This window comes from Ursus arctos, unplaced genomic scaffold (assembly GCF_023065955.2).
Source record: "Ursus arctos isolate Adak ecotype North America unplaced genomic scaffold, UrsArc2.0 scaffold_32, whole genome shotgun sequence".
Classification (NCBI taxonomy): domain Eukaryota; kingdom Metazoa; phylum Chordata; class Mammalia; order Carnivora; family Ursidae; genus Ursus; species Ursus arctos.
The window spans coordinates 6,022,970-6,041,121 of record NW_026623008.1 but is presented as its reverse complement, the minus strand read 5'-3'; the positions used below and the strand labels follow the sequence as shown (position 1 = coordinate 6,041,121).

Genomic DNA, 18,152 nt, shown 5'->3' with positions numbered 1-18,152 from the left:
AATCTTTAAAAAAGGTTGGTTTTCTTCATCACATCTTAAATGTGGAAAATTGCCAAGAGTTATGGAACAAAATCTTTGATTTACACATTGTCAAAAGGCTAGAATACACAGGAGCTGCATGGATTAATATAAAGGCCTCATTTAAAGGAAAGAAGTGCCTTCAAGGCTGTTTCAGCTTGTGATTTCTATTTTGGTGTATTCTGTTCCTACCTGATGATTTGTGCAATCTAATGATGGTAATTCAGAGCTGGAAAGTAGGTTGTCTCTAATTTTGATCTTTTCTTAGCATTACAGTTTTTTTATCTGAAATATTGAAAGAAGCAAACTGTTCTTCTGTACAGTAGGGATTAGTTTCCTTCTGCTTAAACTTAAAAAATACAGCCCATTCGTCAGCTTTTTTTGGCACTAAATAGTGCTTGGTCACTATCTATTTCACAGCATACGTTTTTTCCTACTTAACATTGTGAGCGGTTGGTTAATTGAAGAGCCGTTGCTTCTGCTGATTCTTGCTATGATAAGAATCAATGTACACAACACAGTCTGAATTAATAGGGCTCAAACTCATTAGGCCGTGAAAATGGTTTAATCAACAGTGAACCCTTTAAAGGCCTTGTCAGAGAGTATCCTAAAACAGATTTAAGGAAAAAAATGCTTAGCAGTTAAAAATACTGTTCTGTTTCCAAGTTTATATTTTTCCTTTCTAAAGCTCCTATGAATAACTTCTGGGATTGCTCCTATGTTCTAGTTAGAGAAAAAAAACCTGTATTTGTATATTTTATACCGAACCATAGTCATTCAGTCTAATTACAGACAGTTCTCAACTTACAATGGTTTGACATAATAATGATTTTTCCACTTTATGATGGTGTGAAAGTGTTATGCGTTCCGTAGAAACTATGTTTGAAGTTTGGATTTTGGTCTTTCCCCGGACTAGTGGTATGATGCTCTCTCCTGATGCTGCGGGCGGCCGCAGCGCCCTGTCAGGAGCGTGACCACAAGGGTAAAACATCGATCCCCTCTCAGCCATTCTGTACCCATACACCCATTGTTTTTCACTTTCAGTACGGTATTCAGTAAACTACATGAGCTAGGCAACACTTCATTATAATAATAAGCTTCGTGTTAGATGATTTTGCCCAGCCGTGGTCGTAATGTAAGTGTTCTGAGCACATTTATGGTAGGTGAGACTAAGCCATGATGTTCAGTCGGCTAGCTGTAATAAATGCATTTTTGACTTATGATATTTTCAGTGTATAATGGGGTTTTTGGGATGTAAACCCATCATGAATCAAGGAAGATCTCTACTCATTTTTTCTTAGTAAAAGCTCTTTCAGACACTGTGAAAGACACTGTTTATTCATCCTTATTTCTAACCTGAAGGTATATTCTGGCTGAGTTGTTAGATTTTTTTCCTTCTCTGTTGTCATTCTGCAGTTTTAGCCTTCTCTGCCTCCTCACTCTTACTTCCTATTCCAACCCCTTATTTTGGTAATGGCTGGCTGCTTTGATGTTTGTGAGGCATTTAGGACCTGACAGCTGTGTTCTGGCAGATCAGCAGTCCCTCTGAGCACCCTCTTCCTCTAATGCCAGTTCTAATTGGATTGTGCAGTGGGTTATTTGTGATAGGTAGGTAAAGGTTTAAAAGGGGATGCCTATATTGACTAGTAAATTGAATTTTCTTTTCAAGTTGCTTTTTATTTTTAGGGTCCAGAGTCTGAGTTTGAATCCTGGATTTGAAACTTAACTGTGTGGCTTTATTGAACAGATGTTATCTGATAGCTTTGTTGCTTGGTTTGTTCATTTATAAAATGGAGGTAATAATAGTACCCATCCTGTAGGAATAGTGTTGTGTATGTAAAGTACTTAGAACAGGACCAAGCACGTAGTTAGCACTCAGTAAATACTTGTATCATCATCATTATCATTCAGTTTGGATGAAAAACAGCGAATGTGGATTTTAGCCGGGAAAGGACATTTATCTGGATTGAATCTCAAAAAGATTACTTTCATAGTCAAGGGGAAGATGGGTGCAGGACCAGGTGAGCAAAGGTAGAGGTGGAAAGACCAGTGTTATGGGTTGAATTGTGTCCTTCGCAAACTCATATGTTGAAGTCCTAACTCTATATGTCAGAATGTGACCCCTAAAAAATAAAATAGCCAGTTACTTTATTAGCAACATGAATTTGTTCAGGAATAGTAGAGGAATTGCAACTCGGAATAAGCAAAACTGTGGCAAAAACATAGGCAGGTTTGAAGAGACAAAGGAAGGACAACTTTTTTTTAGGTTTTAGGAGGAAATTGGGGAGTGTTGTTTTGAACAGAAGTTCATTGGAGAGGAATAAGAGTTTGATTATGATGATTTCTTATTGACTGCAAGTGATGGTTAGTGTGTTGTTGTGGCTAGGACAAGGAGAGATCTTCCTTCTTCCTGTTGGCTATGCATGCTGCAATGAGCTGTATGTGCCTGAGAGCTCCCTCTTCATTTTAAGTGAGGGTTGTTTTTTTAAACTCATTTTCACAGACCTTATTTGGAAATAGGGTCATTGCAGTGCAGTTAGTTAAGATGAGGTCATTAGAGTAGGCCCTAATCCAGTATGACTGGCGGCCATATTAAAGGGGGAAATTTGGACAGAGAGACACACACATAGAGGGAAAACAATATGAAGAAACACAGGGAAAAAATGTCCATCAACAAACAAGCCAAGTAGAGAGGCCTGGGACATTTTTTCTTCACAGCCCTCAGAACGAACCAACCCTGTGGATACCTTGATCTCAGACTTCTGGCCTGTAGAACTGTGGGACAGTAAATTTCTATCGTAGGCTGCTCCATTTGTGGTGCTTGTTAGGGAAGCCCTAGGAAAGTAACACAACCAGCTAGGGAGATCATGAGATTCTGAACTGAGGTAGTAGTAGTGGTTCTGAAGAGGAGATGAGAGATGTTTAAAATGCAGAACTGGTAATTCTTAGTAACCAGTTGGCTATGAAGAGACGGGAGGAGTAAGATTGTTTTGCTTGAGTGGGTGGTGGTGCTGTTAACTGACACTGAAAATCTGCAAGGAGGAGAAGGTGTGTGGAACATGTCTAGTTTGAGGCACATGTTGCACCTTCAGGGAGGGGCCCACCATAGGCAGTTTGGATATGTATACCTGAAGCTCCAGAGGGAGGTTGTGTCTAGAGATTTGGTAATTATCATTTATGTAAGCAGGAGTTGAAAACATTGGAAGGGGGAATTGCTTCGAGTTAGTGTATGGTGTATGAAGTCTGTTTATAGGTTCCCTGAGGAATACTCAGATTTAACAGTGGTGGGCAGAAGAGGGGCAACGATTGTGGAATAGAGATCTTCAACAGAGCAGTGCTGAAGGCCGCTGAGACTGGAAGACATAAATCCCTAGTATTTCCAGTCTGTACGTTCAGATGGTTTTGTCCGTGCCCAGCAGCCCCTAGGTAGGAGCTGATATTTTTAGTGCTTATTAGGTGTCAAGATTTTATTTGTATTAGCTTATTTAACCCTTGATACAACTCTGACTTAGGTACTATTATTACTTATAGGTATGGAAACGGAGGCTTGGAAAAATTAAGTAACTTGCCTCAACTTACACAGTGAGTAGGCAGTAGGTCAGAATTTGAATCCAGGTGGGCTGACTCCTGAGCGTGAGTCCTCTATTACTGCCATGGGATGCCTCCTAACCCAGATTTAGCCCTGAAGGTTGTAAGGGTGGATGTGAGGCAGGAACAAAGGAAATTGAGGGATAAGGGAGGAGCAGTAGAATGAAAATGAAATTCTTTTTTCTATGCCCAGAGTGAAAGTTTGGGACGAAAGGAACAGATCAGTAGCCTGGAGTTCTCATTGAAGGCTGACAGGGTGACAGAAAAGTTGAGAGGCAGAGAGCCACCATCCAAAGGGATGTGGAACAAGGGCTGCTCTTACTGAGGATATCCAGCGCGGGCAGCCAAAGCTGAACTCCCGAGAACTTAAAATCATTTTGTCATTTGCCTGTGCCAACCTCCTGCAACCTCCAAAAACAAACAAATGAAATAAAAATGTACTGAGATTTTGATGGAAATAGTTTTAATTTGAGGAGTAAGGCTTACTTTCTTGTAGGAACATTGTATTTTTCTATTTATTCAAGCCCTCAATAAAGGTTGGTGTACATATATATAATTTATTTTTATAAGACAAATACAGCAATATCGTCTTAAATCCATCCTTTGTGTTTTCTCTTAAATTTATTTATTTATTTATTTATTTTTAAAGATTTTATTTATTTATTTGAGAGAGAGAACAAGCAGGAGTGGGAAGGAAGGACAGAGGGAGAGGGAGAAACAGGCTTTCTCATGGGGTCTCTATCCTGGGACACTGGGATCATGACCTGAGCTGAAAGGCTGATGCTTAACCAACTGAACCACCCAGGCTCCCCTCTCTTAAATTTATTCTTCATTTTATTTGTATTGTGAACCACCCACTATTTCTAATAGACTGTTAGTATTTAGAAAAACAACTGATACTTACTGCATGAAAACATTACTAAACTCTTACTAGGTTTTTTTTTTTTTTTTAAATTCTGTTCATTTGTTTATTTTAGGGAGAGAGCACACACACTTGAGTGTAGAGGGGGAAAAAGAGGGGCAAGCAGACTCTGAGCTGAGCACAGAGCCCAACTCGGGGCTGGATCTCACGACCCTGAGGTTGTGACCTGAGCTGAAATCAAGAGTCGGCTGCTCATCCGAATGAGCAACCCAGGCACCCCAAACTGGTGTTAGTTCTAATACTTTTCCAGTTTACTCTCATAAATTGTTCCCAGTTAAGCAATCATATTGTTTACAAATAATTCTCCTTTTTAAAACATTTCTCTTTTTTTTTTGCACACATGAGAGAGGATGAGAGAGAGCAGGAACAGGGAGAGGGAGAAGCAGGCTCCGCACTGAGCAGGGATCCCGATGCCCCCACTGAGCAGGGAGCCCGATGCCGGCCCCAGTCCCAGGACCCTGGGATCATGACCCAAGGCGAAGGCAGATAGATGCGTAACTGACTGAGCCACTGAGGCACCCCTCTTTTTAAAAAATTTCTTATTTTTTTATCTTGTCTTAATTAACTGGAACTTCTAAAAATATTGTTAAATAAAAACAGCAGTAGTGTACAACCTTGCTTTATTCAAGATTCCTGTAATATTTAACATTCATGATGATGTTGAATATTGGCTTGAGATGTAGTTTTTAAATCATGTTAAGTATTTTTTTTAAATGGAGATTTTTACCAATTGCCCTTTGGCAAGGCCTTTAACAGAAATACCCTTTTCTCTGCCATTGTGTGGAGCTCTTGGTTGAAATAAGGATGGTTTTTGAAGATTTCCCGAGGGCAAAGGTTCTCAGCTTATTCTCTGACTGCTGCCTTTCTGTCATTTAATTTCATAGCAAGGCAAGCTCATGCTAACATCTTGTCATGATCTGGACATTACTGTAGTCTCCAAGGAAGGGACAGGGTGAGTGTTGGGAAGTGAAGTTGACTAAATCCATCTAAGTCTGATATGTCTGTGTCTTCATATCTGAGGCTAGCCAGATTCCTAGACCAGCGACTACTGCTTGATCCAGATCAATCAAGACTTTCCAGTACTAGCTCTTTCCTGGACCACAGATTGGTTGATGGACTAGAGGTTTTAACTTCTTGCCGGATGGAAGTCTAGTCTTTACTAGAAGGCTTGAAGAATGAGGGTGGAGGACTCTACTTGTCCTGGGGCTATGCTGAGCATTCTGGCTTCTTAATCAAAGCAACAATTGGCTCAAGCTGTCCCTTTCCCCAGGGTTTTATTTCATTCTGCAGTGTGTACGGGGATGTTGAGAGACAAGCCAGGTGGATCAGTCCTGTGGCCTACCCAGTCCCCATCCATGTGCTTCTGGCTATGCCTGTGTATAGTTTGTGTTCATGATGAAGACTTGCTTTTGGTTGTTTTTAAGAAAGAGGGTAAAAAAGAGTAAATTTTATAGCAAGTCTCCCATTTGCTATACTTTGTTATCTAGTAGGGTACCCCCTATAATTGTAGGAGGTTTCATGTTTTATTTTAAATAGCTCAATTGTAATAAAAACTACTGTGTTCCAAATAACGGGCAAATGTATGCAAATACTGGCCATTTGCATTTTTGGCAGTACTATGTCCCTGAAGGTAGGAAGTATGAAATAGTCTTTTTGAGAGATTTTTTTTTATTTCCATACTGAATTGTGGAATTTGTTTCCTTTCAGTCACTCTCAAGAAGAGTGGATGTATTAGCAGTTCTTTTTCTCAGAGTAGAGCGATAGGATGACCTCTTTGTCCCTGGGACTTTTCTGGTTTTAAAATGGGAAGGTCCATTGTTTTGATAGGAACCTTCTCAGTCCTGGGAAACTGGGGACAGTTGGTAACCATAGGTGGGAGAGCTAGGAACAATGTGAATTTTTGAATTTATCATATAGTCTCTTATCTCTGGGCCTTTGCACCTGCTATTCCCTCTTCCTAGACTGTATAGTTTAGCTAATTGCTTCTCAGTCTTTCAAGTTTCAGTTGTTCTTAGGGCTTTAAACTAGCTTAAGTTGCCTGGCTCTAGGGACTATACTTGCCCCAGCATAACACATTGCTCTGGACGGTGAGTGCTTGTTTAATTAGGAAGGTGATGCTGTCTGATGCAGTGGTGTGCACCCGTGGTTGCACATTAGAATCACCTGAGGAACTTTATAAATTTTAAAAGCACTCCACTGCTTTTGGCAGCCAAGACTGAGACTGACTGGTTTTAAAAAGGATAGGAAGGAAGTGAATCTGAGAGCCAGAGAGATACATACAGGTTGCAGTTCTGGCTCCACCACTTTCACTTATTCAACAACTGTTTGTGGAGCATGGTGCGCTAGTCTGAGTGTTTAGGGGTGTAGATGGAGAATAAGATGGTGATGTGTTTCTCGTGGTGCCTGTATTTTAGAGCTTCTCACTGCAACATTGTTCCCTCAACATCAGTCATTCACTCTGTACAACCTCATGACTTCTGCTTGTTCTGTACAACCACTGGCATGGTATTAAACATTTTAGAATAAAAAAATTTTTTTTTAAGATTTTACTTATTTATTTGACAGACACAGCCAGCGAGAGAGGGAACACAAGCAGAGGGGGTGGGAGAGGAAGAAGCAGGCTCCCAGCGGAGCAGGGAGCCCAATGCAGGGTTCAATCCCAGGACTCTGGGATCACACCCTGAGCCGAAGGCAGACGCTTAACGACTGAGCCACCCAGGTGCCCCAAGATTTTATTTATTTATTCGACAGAGAGAGACAGTGAGAGAGGGAACATAAGCGGGGAGGAGCTGGAGAGGGAGAAGCAGGCTCCCCGCCAAGCAGGGAGCCAGACGCGGTGCTCCATCCCAGGACGCCGGGATCATGACCGGAGCCAAAGGCAGATGCTTAACCATCTGAGCCACCCAAGCGTCCCTGACACGTTTGTTTTAAAATGAAACTTCATATCACTACTAAAATTAAAAAGCCTGTGTCACTTGTCATAATTAGAAGGTAACCGTAAAAAATAAATGCAATAGAAGCAAAGCAATAAAAATTACATTTATAGGGGGCGCCTGGCTGGCTCAGTCAGTAGAGCTTGCAACTCTCGGTCTCAGGGTTGTGAGTTTGAACCCCATATTGGGTGTAGAGATTACTTAAAAATAAAATCTTAAAAAAATACATTTACGGGGTGCCTGGCTGGCTGGCTCAGTTGGTAGAGCATGCAATTCTTCATCTTGGTGTTATGAGTTCAAGCCTCACATTGGGCCTAGAACTTACTTAAAAAAAATTATATTTACAAAAAATGTACTTCTAAAAATAAATTACTCAATATGAGAAACAGAGCTATTTATGAACATTAGTAGTAGGTGACTATCCAGCTCCATGTATGGCTGTTAAGACAGATGAGAGTTTTACATCAATAAGATGATTTAGTTTTGAGTTTTGATATTAACTAGCACTGAGAGACCAATTTCATGTGTTCAAGCAGTCAGAAAGGGCAATATATTTGCCAGAATATAATTAAAATTTTAATAGAGGCCGGCAGCTCTTCCAGCAGAAGGCAGGGACTTTCCTACCAGAACGGGTTTTAAGAAACTCCTGAGTGGGGAGAAACAAAAACCAAACCCCCTTCTGGTTCAGCTGTCCCATATCCAAGGATCTTCTGTAAGGCATGCAGAGAAAGTCCCAGGCTGTGTTGAGGAGCTTAGGGACGTATGCCCTCTGCAGTGCTCCCAGCTGTTGTGAGAATACAGTGATAACCATCCAAGCTGTGACAGCATAGGGCAGCGATCTTCAAAGAAGGTTGTGTCTGGGGTGCCTGGGCGGCTCAGTCAGTTAAGCGTCCAACTCTTGGTTTTGGCTCAGGTCACGATCTCGGGGTCCTGGGATCGAGTCCTGTGTTGGGCTGCGTGCTGAGTGTGGAGCCTGCTTGAGATTCTCTCTTTTTCCCTCTGTCCCTTCCCCCCATTCTCACTCTAAAATAAATAAGTAAATAAATAAATATAATAATAAATATAATGGCCTATGAGGCCCTCTCTGATCTGGTTACTAGTGTCTCCCACCCCTCCCATTCCAGCTCTTCTGGCCTTTTACTGCTGTTCCTGAAAGACTGCTAAACCACTAGCCTTTCTTCTGGTGCCTCCTCTGCCTGGAATGCCCTTTTCTAGAGCTCTACTTTATGCTCTTGGCTAACTTCTTCACCTCATGAAGGGGTTTCTCAAATGTCATTTCTTCATGAGTCCTTGCCTTGACCACCCATTTTAATACTGCAGCTGGTGCTCTGCCCCTGGCATGCTCGCTCTCTCTCTCTCTCTTTTTTAAGATTTCATTTATTTATTTGACAGAGAACAAGAGAGAGCACACAAGCAGAAGTATGGGGAGCAGCAGAGGGAGAGGGAGAAGCAGGCTTCCCACCAAGCAGGGAGCCGTACGCGGTGCGCTATCCCTGGATCCAGGGACCCAGACCGGAGCCAAAGGCAGACGCTTAATGCCTGGGCCACCCAGGGGCCTCCTCCTGGCACACTCTCAAGCCTCCTTATCTTGATCTACTTTTTATTTTTCCTTAGCACTTACTGCCTTTGGATATACTTTATAATGTATGTCTTGTATCTGTTGGTTATTATTTGTTTCCTCCTGCAGAATGTAAGATCCATGAGGCCACTTTGTTCACAGGTGTGTTCCAAATGTTTATTAGAACAGTGTCTGTTCAGTACATTTTGGTTGAATGAATATAGCATCTGACACACAGTAGGCTCAGTAAGCTGCTTTTTTTTTTTTTTTTTAAAGATTTTATTTATTTATTTGACAGAGAGAGACAGCCAGTGAGAGAGGGAACACAAGCAGGGGGAGTGGGAGAGGAAGATGCAGGCTCCCAGCAGAGGAGCCCGATGTGGGGCTCGATCCCAGAACACTGGGATCACGCACGCCCTGAGCCTAAGGCAGACGCTTAATGACTGTGCCACCCAGGAGCCCCTCAGTAAGCTTCTTTTAATGAGTGAAAAAATTATTTAGGAAACTGGAAATACAAAAATGAATAAAACATGCCTAGTGCCCTGAAGTAGCTCCATGTAACAGTGAGACCAATACATGAGAAAGTAATTTTAAATCTGTGAGAATTGCAGCAGAATTATGTGGGAGGGTAGAGAGGTGGCATTGAGAAGAGTGCTCTGCACTCTCTGGAGGTGGACGCACTTCAAAATCAATGCGTCTGAAAGGAATGAGTCTGAACGAGAAAGCTTAAATGTGTAGAAACCTGCATAAACTTGGAACTCATTTATCTAGCAGGTATGTAGGATGGACTTTGAAATGAGGAAGATTTATAAAACCAAGATTAATTACTATTTTACTTTTTATTTGCTTTTAAAGAATTAGATTAGTAATAGTCTACTCTTGGAGAAAGGTCTTTTGGAAATTTTCAAATGCATTTTTTTTTCTCTGGGCAAGCTATTGACCAGAAAAGAAAGTGCTTTTCTGTGCACATTCACCGGTCTCCAGTTCCCTTCTTCCTGTTCCATCCCCTACTTTCCATGCCTCAGCAAGACTGGGTTATCTTCAACCAACTGATCAATCCGTGAGTATGTACCTAGTACTATAAATAGAAAAAAAAAGCAACATCTCTATATGAAAGTATGTAGGGGTGGAGATTGCTTACTGGAAATAAAATGATCTGATTAAAAAAAACAAACAAACTCTTGGGACACCTGGGTGGCTCAGTTGGTTGGGCGTCTGCCCTCGGCTCAGGTCATGGTCCCAGGGTCATCGGATGGAGTCCCACATCAGGCTGCTTGCTCAGCAGAGAGCCTACTTCTCTCTCTACCTACTGCTCCCTCCGCTTGTGCGTGCGTGTGTTTGCTCTCTCCGACAAATAAATAAAATCTTAAAAAAAACCCAACTCTTATTGTTTGGCCAATTAAATGTACTTCCTGCAAAAGAAAAATTTTTATTTCAGGTGTTTTGAAAAATGTTTTTAATCCACTAACTGTCGATAGGCTTACTTTTACTAGTCCAGAGAAAATTGGAAGGAGGAAACATTTAATACAGTGCTTGTGATTCTCTCTATAGAAACCCTTTCTTTGATAGACATGTCTTTTCTCTAATTTGAATTAAGTAGCATGTTTCCATCGTTTGTGTTCTATGTTTATGTTATATAAATTGGTGTTTTTCAGTAAGTTTATTAGTTTTGCTTTGGTAAACATATAGTGGGGTGCCTGTTGGAAATACATCTATCCTCCCTCCCCACCTCCGTATTCCTTTTGTCTCTAACACCGTGGGCCCCTTTGGATATTTAATAATACTTTAAGGACATAAATTGAGAACAAAAAGGATCTTTTAGTGATGGATTGCTGCATCAAAATCTGTGGCCAGAGTGCTTGGACCAAAGCATTTTGATATACGTGGTCACTGTGTGTCTCCACTGCACTCTTTTCTGTGGAGATGAGTAGTGCAGGGGAAGGTGGAGGCAAGGGAAGGGTCTGGCTGCTGAGACAGCCCCTGTCTGTTGTGAAAGATGTTCTGCTTGCCAGACCCAGCTGAGTATCTGTCCAGACACCGTCTTCCTCTGTTCGTGTAAATAATGCAGTGGTGGTGGTAATAAGAATGAAAAGCAAAATGTTGATGCCCTGCCTGGTACTGTGCTTTGTAAACAGATAATGAATTGTTAACCTGACTGATAGGGTGGTTTAGGCCCAGGCTCACTGTTTTAACCATGTTCTTACAGTGAGTCCAAGATAGCGTCCATGATCACAATGCTAATAATCCCCAGCACTGACTGTGGGCCCAGCACTCCGTGTAGGGCTTTACTTCAAGCTGTTTCATCTCATCACTGTGATAACCTTATGTATTAGGTACTATTATGAATCATATGAAAATATGAATTTTACAGGGGATAACCTTATGTATTAGGTACTATTATGAATTCATATGAAAATATGAATTTTACAGGGGAACATATGGAGGCTTCCCAAGGTTACTCTGTTAATAAATCTGAAACAGGGGCAACCCGGCCACCTGACTTCAGAGCTGGTGCCCTTGTCTACTAGGGTAAATTGTCCAAAGACAATTCTCCCCTAGGAGAAGCTAGGGGGTTAGGATGGACTGGTGCTGCCTGGCACCAGGTGAGGATTGCATCACTTAAAATTACCTGGAAAAATACATAGGCCTAAACTTCACTATTGGTGAAATGAAACAGTTTTATTCCCAGAACTGAAAAAAGTTTCAGTGACTAGTGCTTTGTTACAGGTCAGAGATCATTGGTTTGCACCATTGCTTTTTCCCTCATGAACTGTACAACATTTCTGCCTTTGCTTGTCTGGTTTGCTTAATTTTTCTGAATTTTGACACTCTTCCGAGTGGAACCAGGCATACTGCCTCAGCTAGTGAGGAGTAGAAACAGCAGGGGGAGAGACTACATTCTCACCTGACCTTATTTCTTGAGAGAATTTATAAAGTTCTAGAAATCTAACAGCTTTAGAATTTAAAATTTTAGGAATTCCTGCAAAGGTCCAATGTTCCCTAAGGTCCGTTGACTGTTCTCTGTCTTTCATGTGTCATACCTGATCTTTTTCTCACTCTCACACTCTCTCTGAGCAGAGCAATGGAGGCTGTGACAAGGATACCATTGCTGAAACAGGTGTTTTTAACTTGAAATTACGTTCACTTAATGGACTTGTGTGCTAGCCACTCTTAACAACTGTGTTTACTATTGAAGCTAGGGATACAGACTTGGATTATAGTTTAGCCAGCTTTTCTTGTACTGCTCTCCTGTAAATGGATTATTTTTAGTTTAAATTTTTGCTGTAAGCCCTTTCCCACCACTTAATTGACTCTTTAGTCACCACTTGCAGTGCACACGTCAGCATTCCCACGGACACTAAACATACACAATGTAGTCGCACAATGGCAGGTTCTCTGGGAATTACTGGACTCTTTTTCTGTTGCTTTTAATGCTGGAAGTGGGATCCATTCTGGTTTCCTTCCAGTTCTCTAATGGAGATCTAGGGACTGTATGTCTGTCTTCTTTCAAAGTTTACCCTACTAGTTCTTGGTGGTTATCGTAAAATTATCCACCTGAAACCTAACAGATTGTAAATGAAATAGGTATCCTAGTATTTGTTTTGTTGCTGCCCAATGATACCCCTGTTTGAGTCATTGAATACTTTCAAAGCATAACCTTTAAAAGTATGTTCCCACATCTTAATTTGCCACTTGGCACATTTAGTTCTAACAAACCAGAAACAAATTTTCGTTTCATGAGAAACTGCTTGCCAAACTTTAATTTAGGTCTTCTTAGAGGATTATTAATGAACCTGTGAAGTGGATGCAAGCACTCTGTTGACAAAACAATGGCATTAAAATTCAGCAGCGTGTATTCTCAATCAAAGACCAGGCATGGCATTTGGGAGACGCTGAAAACTGCCATTGTTAGCCTAACGATAAGCTTGCAGATTCTGCCTCTAACTGGTATTTGGAACGCATTTGATTCCCCTTTATTTGATCCATCATATTCTCTTTTTTAAAAAACAATTTGCCAATTATGGAATATAACTTTGGGTAAACAAATGGATAAAATGCCGAACATTGTTTAGATGATCATGTTCAGTTCTTTGAAGCTGGATAATAATATATCTGTACTTTTGCTTTTATAGCATTTTAAAAAAGCTGTTACTTTAGTGATAACGTTTCTCATTTATGAAGTAAAGTTATTGGGATTGAATTTGGTTGTTGTATCTTTTTTTAAAGTTTCTTGTGATTGTTTTTTTCCCCCTTTTTCCTTTTTAAAAATTTGAGATTATTATTATGGAGTGGCAAAATTTCAAGAATCTTGCCAGCAGGTGGCAAAATGTAGTATAACTTTCTCTGAAGAAAAGAGATTTTAGCTCTGGTGCCTGTGCCTTAAAATGATTGACCGTTCCTTCGGTTAGGTTTCTTTCTTTTTTTTAATTTGAAGTTCTGAAATTTACAACTCAGTTCACCAGGTAATCAAAGCACACCATAAAACGCTAATGGTATGTGTCAGTGAATTTCTCAAAAGAAGTAGTTAGGTTCTTTCAGCAATATTGTTAATATTTACTTTAACTTTATCTAGGTACTATACATACATGGACTTAAAGAATCAAATGTTGTAGGGCGCTTGGGTGGCTCAGTCAGTTAAGTGTCTGACTTTGGCTTAGGTCATGATCTCAGGGTCCTGGGATCCAGCCCCATGTTGTGCTCCATGGTCAGCGGGGAGTCTGCTTATCCCTCTGCCTTTGACCTTCCCTCCACCACCCCGCACTCATGCCCTCTCTTTCTCAAATAAAAAAAATCTTTAAAAAAAAAGAAAAAGAATCAAATGTGTTGCAAAGTTTATTTATTTTAAAATAGTTTTCTTATTTGTCCCTTCCATCCTTGGGTCCCATTCCCCAGAGACAACCTGTTTTAAGTGTTTTTTTTTTTTTTTTTTTAAGTTTTTATTTAAGTAATCTCTATACCCAACATGGGGCTTGAACTCACAACCCCAAGATTAAGAGTTGCATGCCCTTCCGACTGAGCCAGCCCGGCACTGTTTTAACTTTTTAGACTGTTTCTTTTGTTGCCTCATTATGGATAAAGAACTTGCTTATGTTTTTGTTTTCTATTTTAGGCATTATTTTGCTGACTTGGCCTGATGGGAGATGAGGATTTAGCTTTTTTATATCATCTGCTTTTTCCTCCATCTTCCCAATGTAGTTATATCACATTTAGTGATTAAATCAATATCAGCTCTTTCTTTTATTATGCCAGTGCATATACTCTTGTAGCTGATGCACCTGTGGTGCTATAATTTAATTCCTTTTCTTGTATGACTTCTTCAGTTTCTTTCCTGGAGTTGATAATTCTTTCTCTGTCTTGTGTTTATTTCTTTCTTTAGTTCTGTGTGTTCATATCTCTAAATCAGCCTCTCATTTTCCAACAGAACTAAATAAAGCACCTTTCAATGTGATGGAAAATGGTAAGGATGCTATAAAGCATTTTTGGTGGTATCCATTCTGGAACCTTTTGTCTCGGTTTAATGTTTAGACGTGCCACCTCACTACTGGAAGGGGTCTTCCCTTGCATGTCACTCTGAGCATCTCCTTGGAGATAATTTTTCACAGATTTTTGTTCGGTTCCCTCCTTCATTTGTTGAGTAATTTCCTGAAAGACTGTGCATGGAAAGTAAATAGTTTGAGGTTGAATGTATTAAATGTCTTTATTTTATACTTACACCTGATTAGTCGTTTGGGTATAGAATATTTGGCTAGATACTAATTTTCCTTAAAATTTTGAAGGCGTTGTTTTATTGTCTTCCAATTTCCAGGAAAGGAGCCTGGCTGTTATGCAGTGTACACTAAATTGAACACCAGTAGGACCCTTTTAAGGTTAGTTGTTGTTAGAATGATGCCTTTTAAAAGATAAGTAGGATACCTAGGGAATGTCATTTTACTCCCATATGTTAAATGAAGGTAGTTCAAACCCTTGTAGGAATATTGTGGAGGTAAACATTAAAAAATTTTAAGGCAGCTATGAACATCAAATGGAAAACCACCTTGTTTTCCTTCTTGGCGCATGTTGGGATAAATGGGGATTTTTGTGGTAATAGCCCTTTGTGTTTTTATTTTATTTTATTTTTAAATTTATTTATTTTATTTTATTTTATTTTATTTTATTTTATTTTATTTTATTTTATTTTATAAGATTTTACTTATTTGTCAGAGAGAGAGATACAGAGAGAAAGAGCACAAGCAAGGGGGAGCAGCAGGCAAAGGGAGAAGCAGGCTCCTTGCTGAGCAAGGAGCCTTATGTGGGCTGGAATCATGGCTGGAGCTGAAGGCAGACGCTTAAATGACTGAGCCATTCAGGCATCCCTGTGTACATATTTTTAAAGCATATTATCTTGATATTATGATTTTCCAAGAAATGCCCTTTAGAATCCAAATGGAGGGGCGCCTGGGTGGCTCAGCAGGTTAAGCATCTGTCTTTGGCTCAGGTCATGATTTCTGGGTCCTGGTATTGAGCCCCATGTCGGGCTCCCAGCTCAGCAGGGAGTCTGCTTCTCCCTCTCCCTCTGTCTCTCCCCCCTGCTTGTGTTCTCTCTCTCTCTTAAATGAATAAATAAAATCTTAAAAAAAAAAATAGAATCCAGATGGATTTTAAATTGATAAGATATGCATTATAATATTTGGATTTTTTTCCTTAAATTCTTCATAATATAACATTTAGTTCCATATAAATTGGGAGCCCACAAATGACAAAGCCTTTGTTTTTGATTGCCTGTTTAAGCAAAGGCTAAATAAAGAATAGAGTCATGAAACTGAATTTTTCTAAATAATACATCTTTCATGTTGGATATGTTATGAATTTCTTTTGCACTCTAGTAGAATTTTAAAAAATTATGTGCTTTTTTTTTTTTTTTAATTAAAAGAGAGAGAGAGTCTGTGAGTGGTGGGAGGGGCACAGGCAGAGAGAGAGGGACAGAGAGATCTCAAGCAGACTCCCCAACTGAGTGCAGAGCCCATTGCCGGGCTCTATCCCAGGATCCTGAAATCATGACCTGAACCTCAGTCAAGAGCCAGATGCTTAACCGACTGAGCTATTGAGGCGCCCAAATTACGTCCCTTTTTAAAAGTAGAAATCAATCGTTTTGTTGGGAATAAAAAAGCTTTTTTAAGTTAATCTGCATTGGTTTGGTTTCTTTGCAAAATTTGCATTCATGAAAGATTGTTGTTACTGTATTTGATTTCTGTTTAATTTAGTGTAATGGTGACGAATGAGGTGATCAATAGAAAACATGTATAAAATGGCAAGTATCAATCTTAATCCAGCTGCTAATTTTCTATGTGGCTGTTTCTATGTGGCTGTTTTAGCACTGGTTACTATGGTTTTTCTTCAGCCTTTATAAATGATCACAAGAGATAAACTGTTCCTCCTACTATACTTACTAAATTAGCTCCTCTTTAATGTTGAAGGATAGCTAGGAAGATTTATAGTTCAGATTTCATAACAAGTCTTATTTTAGGATAATGTGCTTTTCTAGTTGTTGAGGCACCTTTTTGGCCTTTCCCCAGGGACATTAATCATTGGCTGGAAAGAATAAACTTTAGTCCTCCATAACACCTGACTTCAAACTGCAACCATAAAGCCTTAGACTCTTAAAACAAACATTTTTCAACCTTATAGCACAGACTTCCTGTTTTTAAAGCTTTTCTGACCTTCCTGAGAAACGACCAATACAGCTATGGTTACATCCTGTGGTTATTGTCATTTAAAAAAAAAAAAAAAATCTACTGAATTTTTCTAAAGCCCTTGAGTATAAAAGTGATTAATGCACCAAAAAATGTAAATAGCACTGGACTCATGTCTGATCTTTGTTAGGCTTTCAATAAAAGATAATAGAACCAGGTCAGCTTTTAATGCGTCTCTGTTTGTTCAAGGCCTGCTACAATTGGAATGTCAGGAAAATCTCACATTAAAAGGATCTGCCCTATTCTAGAGAGATTGTAAAAGAAGCATTTGGCAGTCATTTCCTTTCACTAGTGAGAAAGAACATGCTTTACATTGTAATTGTTTAAATATACCAGAGTCTGATAGGGCTCTCATATTTTTCATCGTATAGTTAGTTAGCTTGCTCTGCAGATTGGAGGGGATGATCTGTGTTTAGGTTTTATTGTTAGAATTAATCAAGTGATGTAAATGTTAAAAGTTAGCCCATGTCTTCCTTTGTACTAAGTTGTGTTTCCTGTAGCCCAAATATTTGCTTTTTCAGGTCAGTTAAAATTAAACTTGAATGGGTGTTCAGAATTTGTCTTCACAATAATCTCACTCACCTCTAACCCCCTCCTTCCTTCAAAAGAAAAGAAGAGAAACCACCCTGTGTTGTTTAGGTCAAACATTCTTGAGACTGGCTTTTGATTTTTGTCTTAGACAATGTATCACATGTTTGAATGGATATTTTGAACTAGATAGAGTCTTCTGACATTTTCTAGAGAGAAGTGATTGGCTTTTAAGCAGAAAAATACTGGATTACTACCTGTGATAAGGAACCTTGGAAATCATACTCACCTAATGTTTGAAACATTCAAATTCATATTTTTTCTGAAAATAGATTGTGATTTTATTTTAAAGGAGTTTAGTTTATTGGAGGCATTGGAATTATTTATTACCAGAGAGAACACATATCAGAATTTTTTTTTTTTTAAAGGGCAAAGCACTGTTTTGGGTTTATAATCATTATTTTAGTTTTATAAATATCTGTCTGGTTGGTATTTTGAATTCTTGGTATAATGATTCCAGTTGGGGTTTTTAGTTTTCTTAAGATTACTTCCAATAAACTTGCTTGGGTATTCCCACTGATTTTATTACATGTTGTCAGCTCAGAGAGTATGGGAAGGGCCCTATTCTAAACCCCCTGTCAGGGTCATGAGTCCTTGAGCTAATTTCTTCCACAAAACTCTTTGGTTTTTTTGTTTGTTTTTTGTTTTTAATCTGTAATGCTTTTTCAAATGAGAAATCTCTCTATTTAACTGTATTTTTGCCCTTTCAAAGTATTGCTTTACTGGAACATTGTGATTTCATCTATACAATCTGAGATCACTAGTGCGTTTTAAAATAGAGATGAAAATGTCTTGAAGTTTTTTAAACATATGCC

The 18,152-nt window shown here is 39.4% G+C and overlaps 1 protein-coding gene across 2 annotated transcripts in view; it reads left to right on the top strand.

Moving 5' to 3' along the window:
- Positions 1 to 18,152, top strand: part of RERE (arginine-glutamic acid dipeptide repeats) — a 409,522-nt gene that overhangs the window by 85,951 nt on the left and 305,419 nt on the right. The window contains exon 1 of one of the 2 annotated variants that reach the window (XM_057305327.1): positions 14,220 to 14,886. The exons of the other annotated variant lie outside the window; for it this stretch is intronic. The gene's annotated coding sequence lies outside the window, so the exon portion shown is untranslated. Of the gene's footprint in view, positions 1 to 14,219; positions 14,887 to 18,152 lie in introns of those variants that run through there. 2 annotated transcript variants of the gene reach the window in all.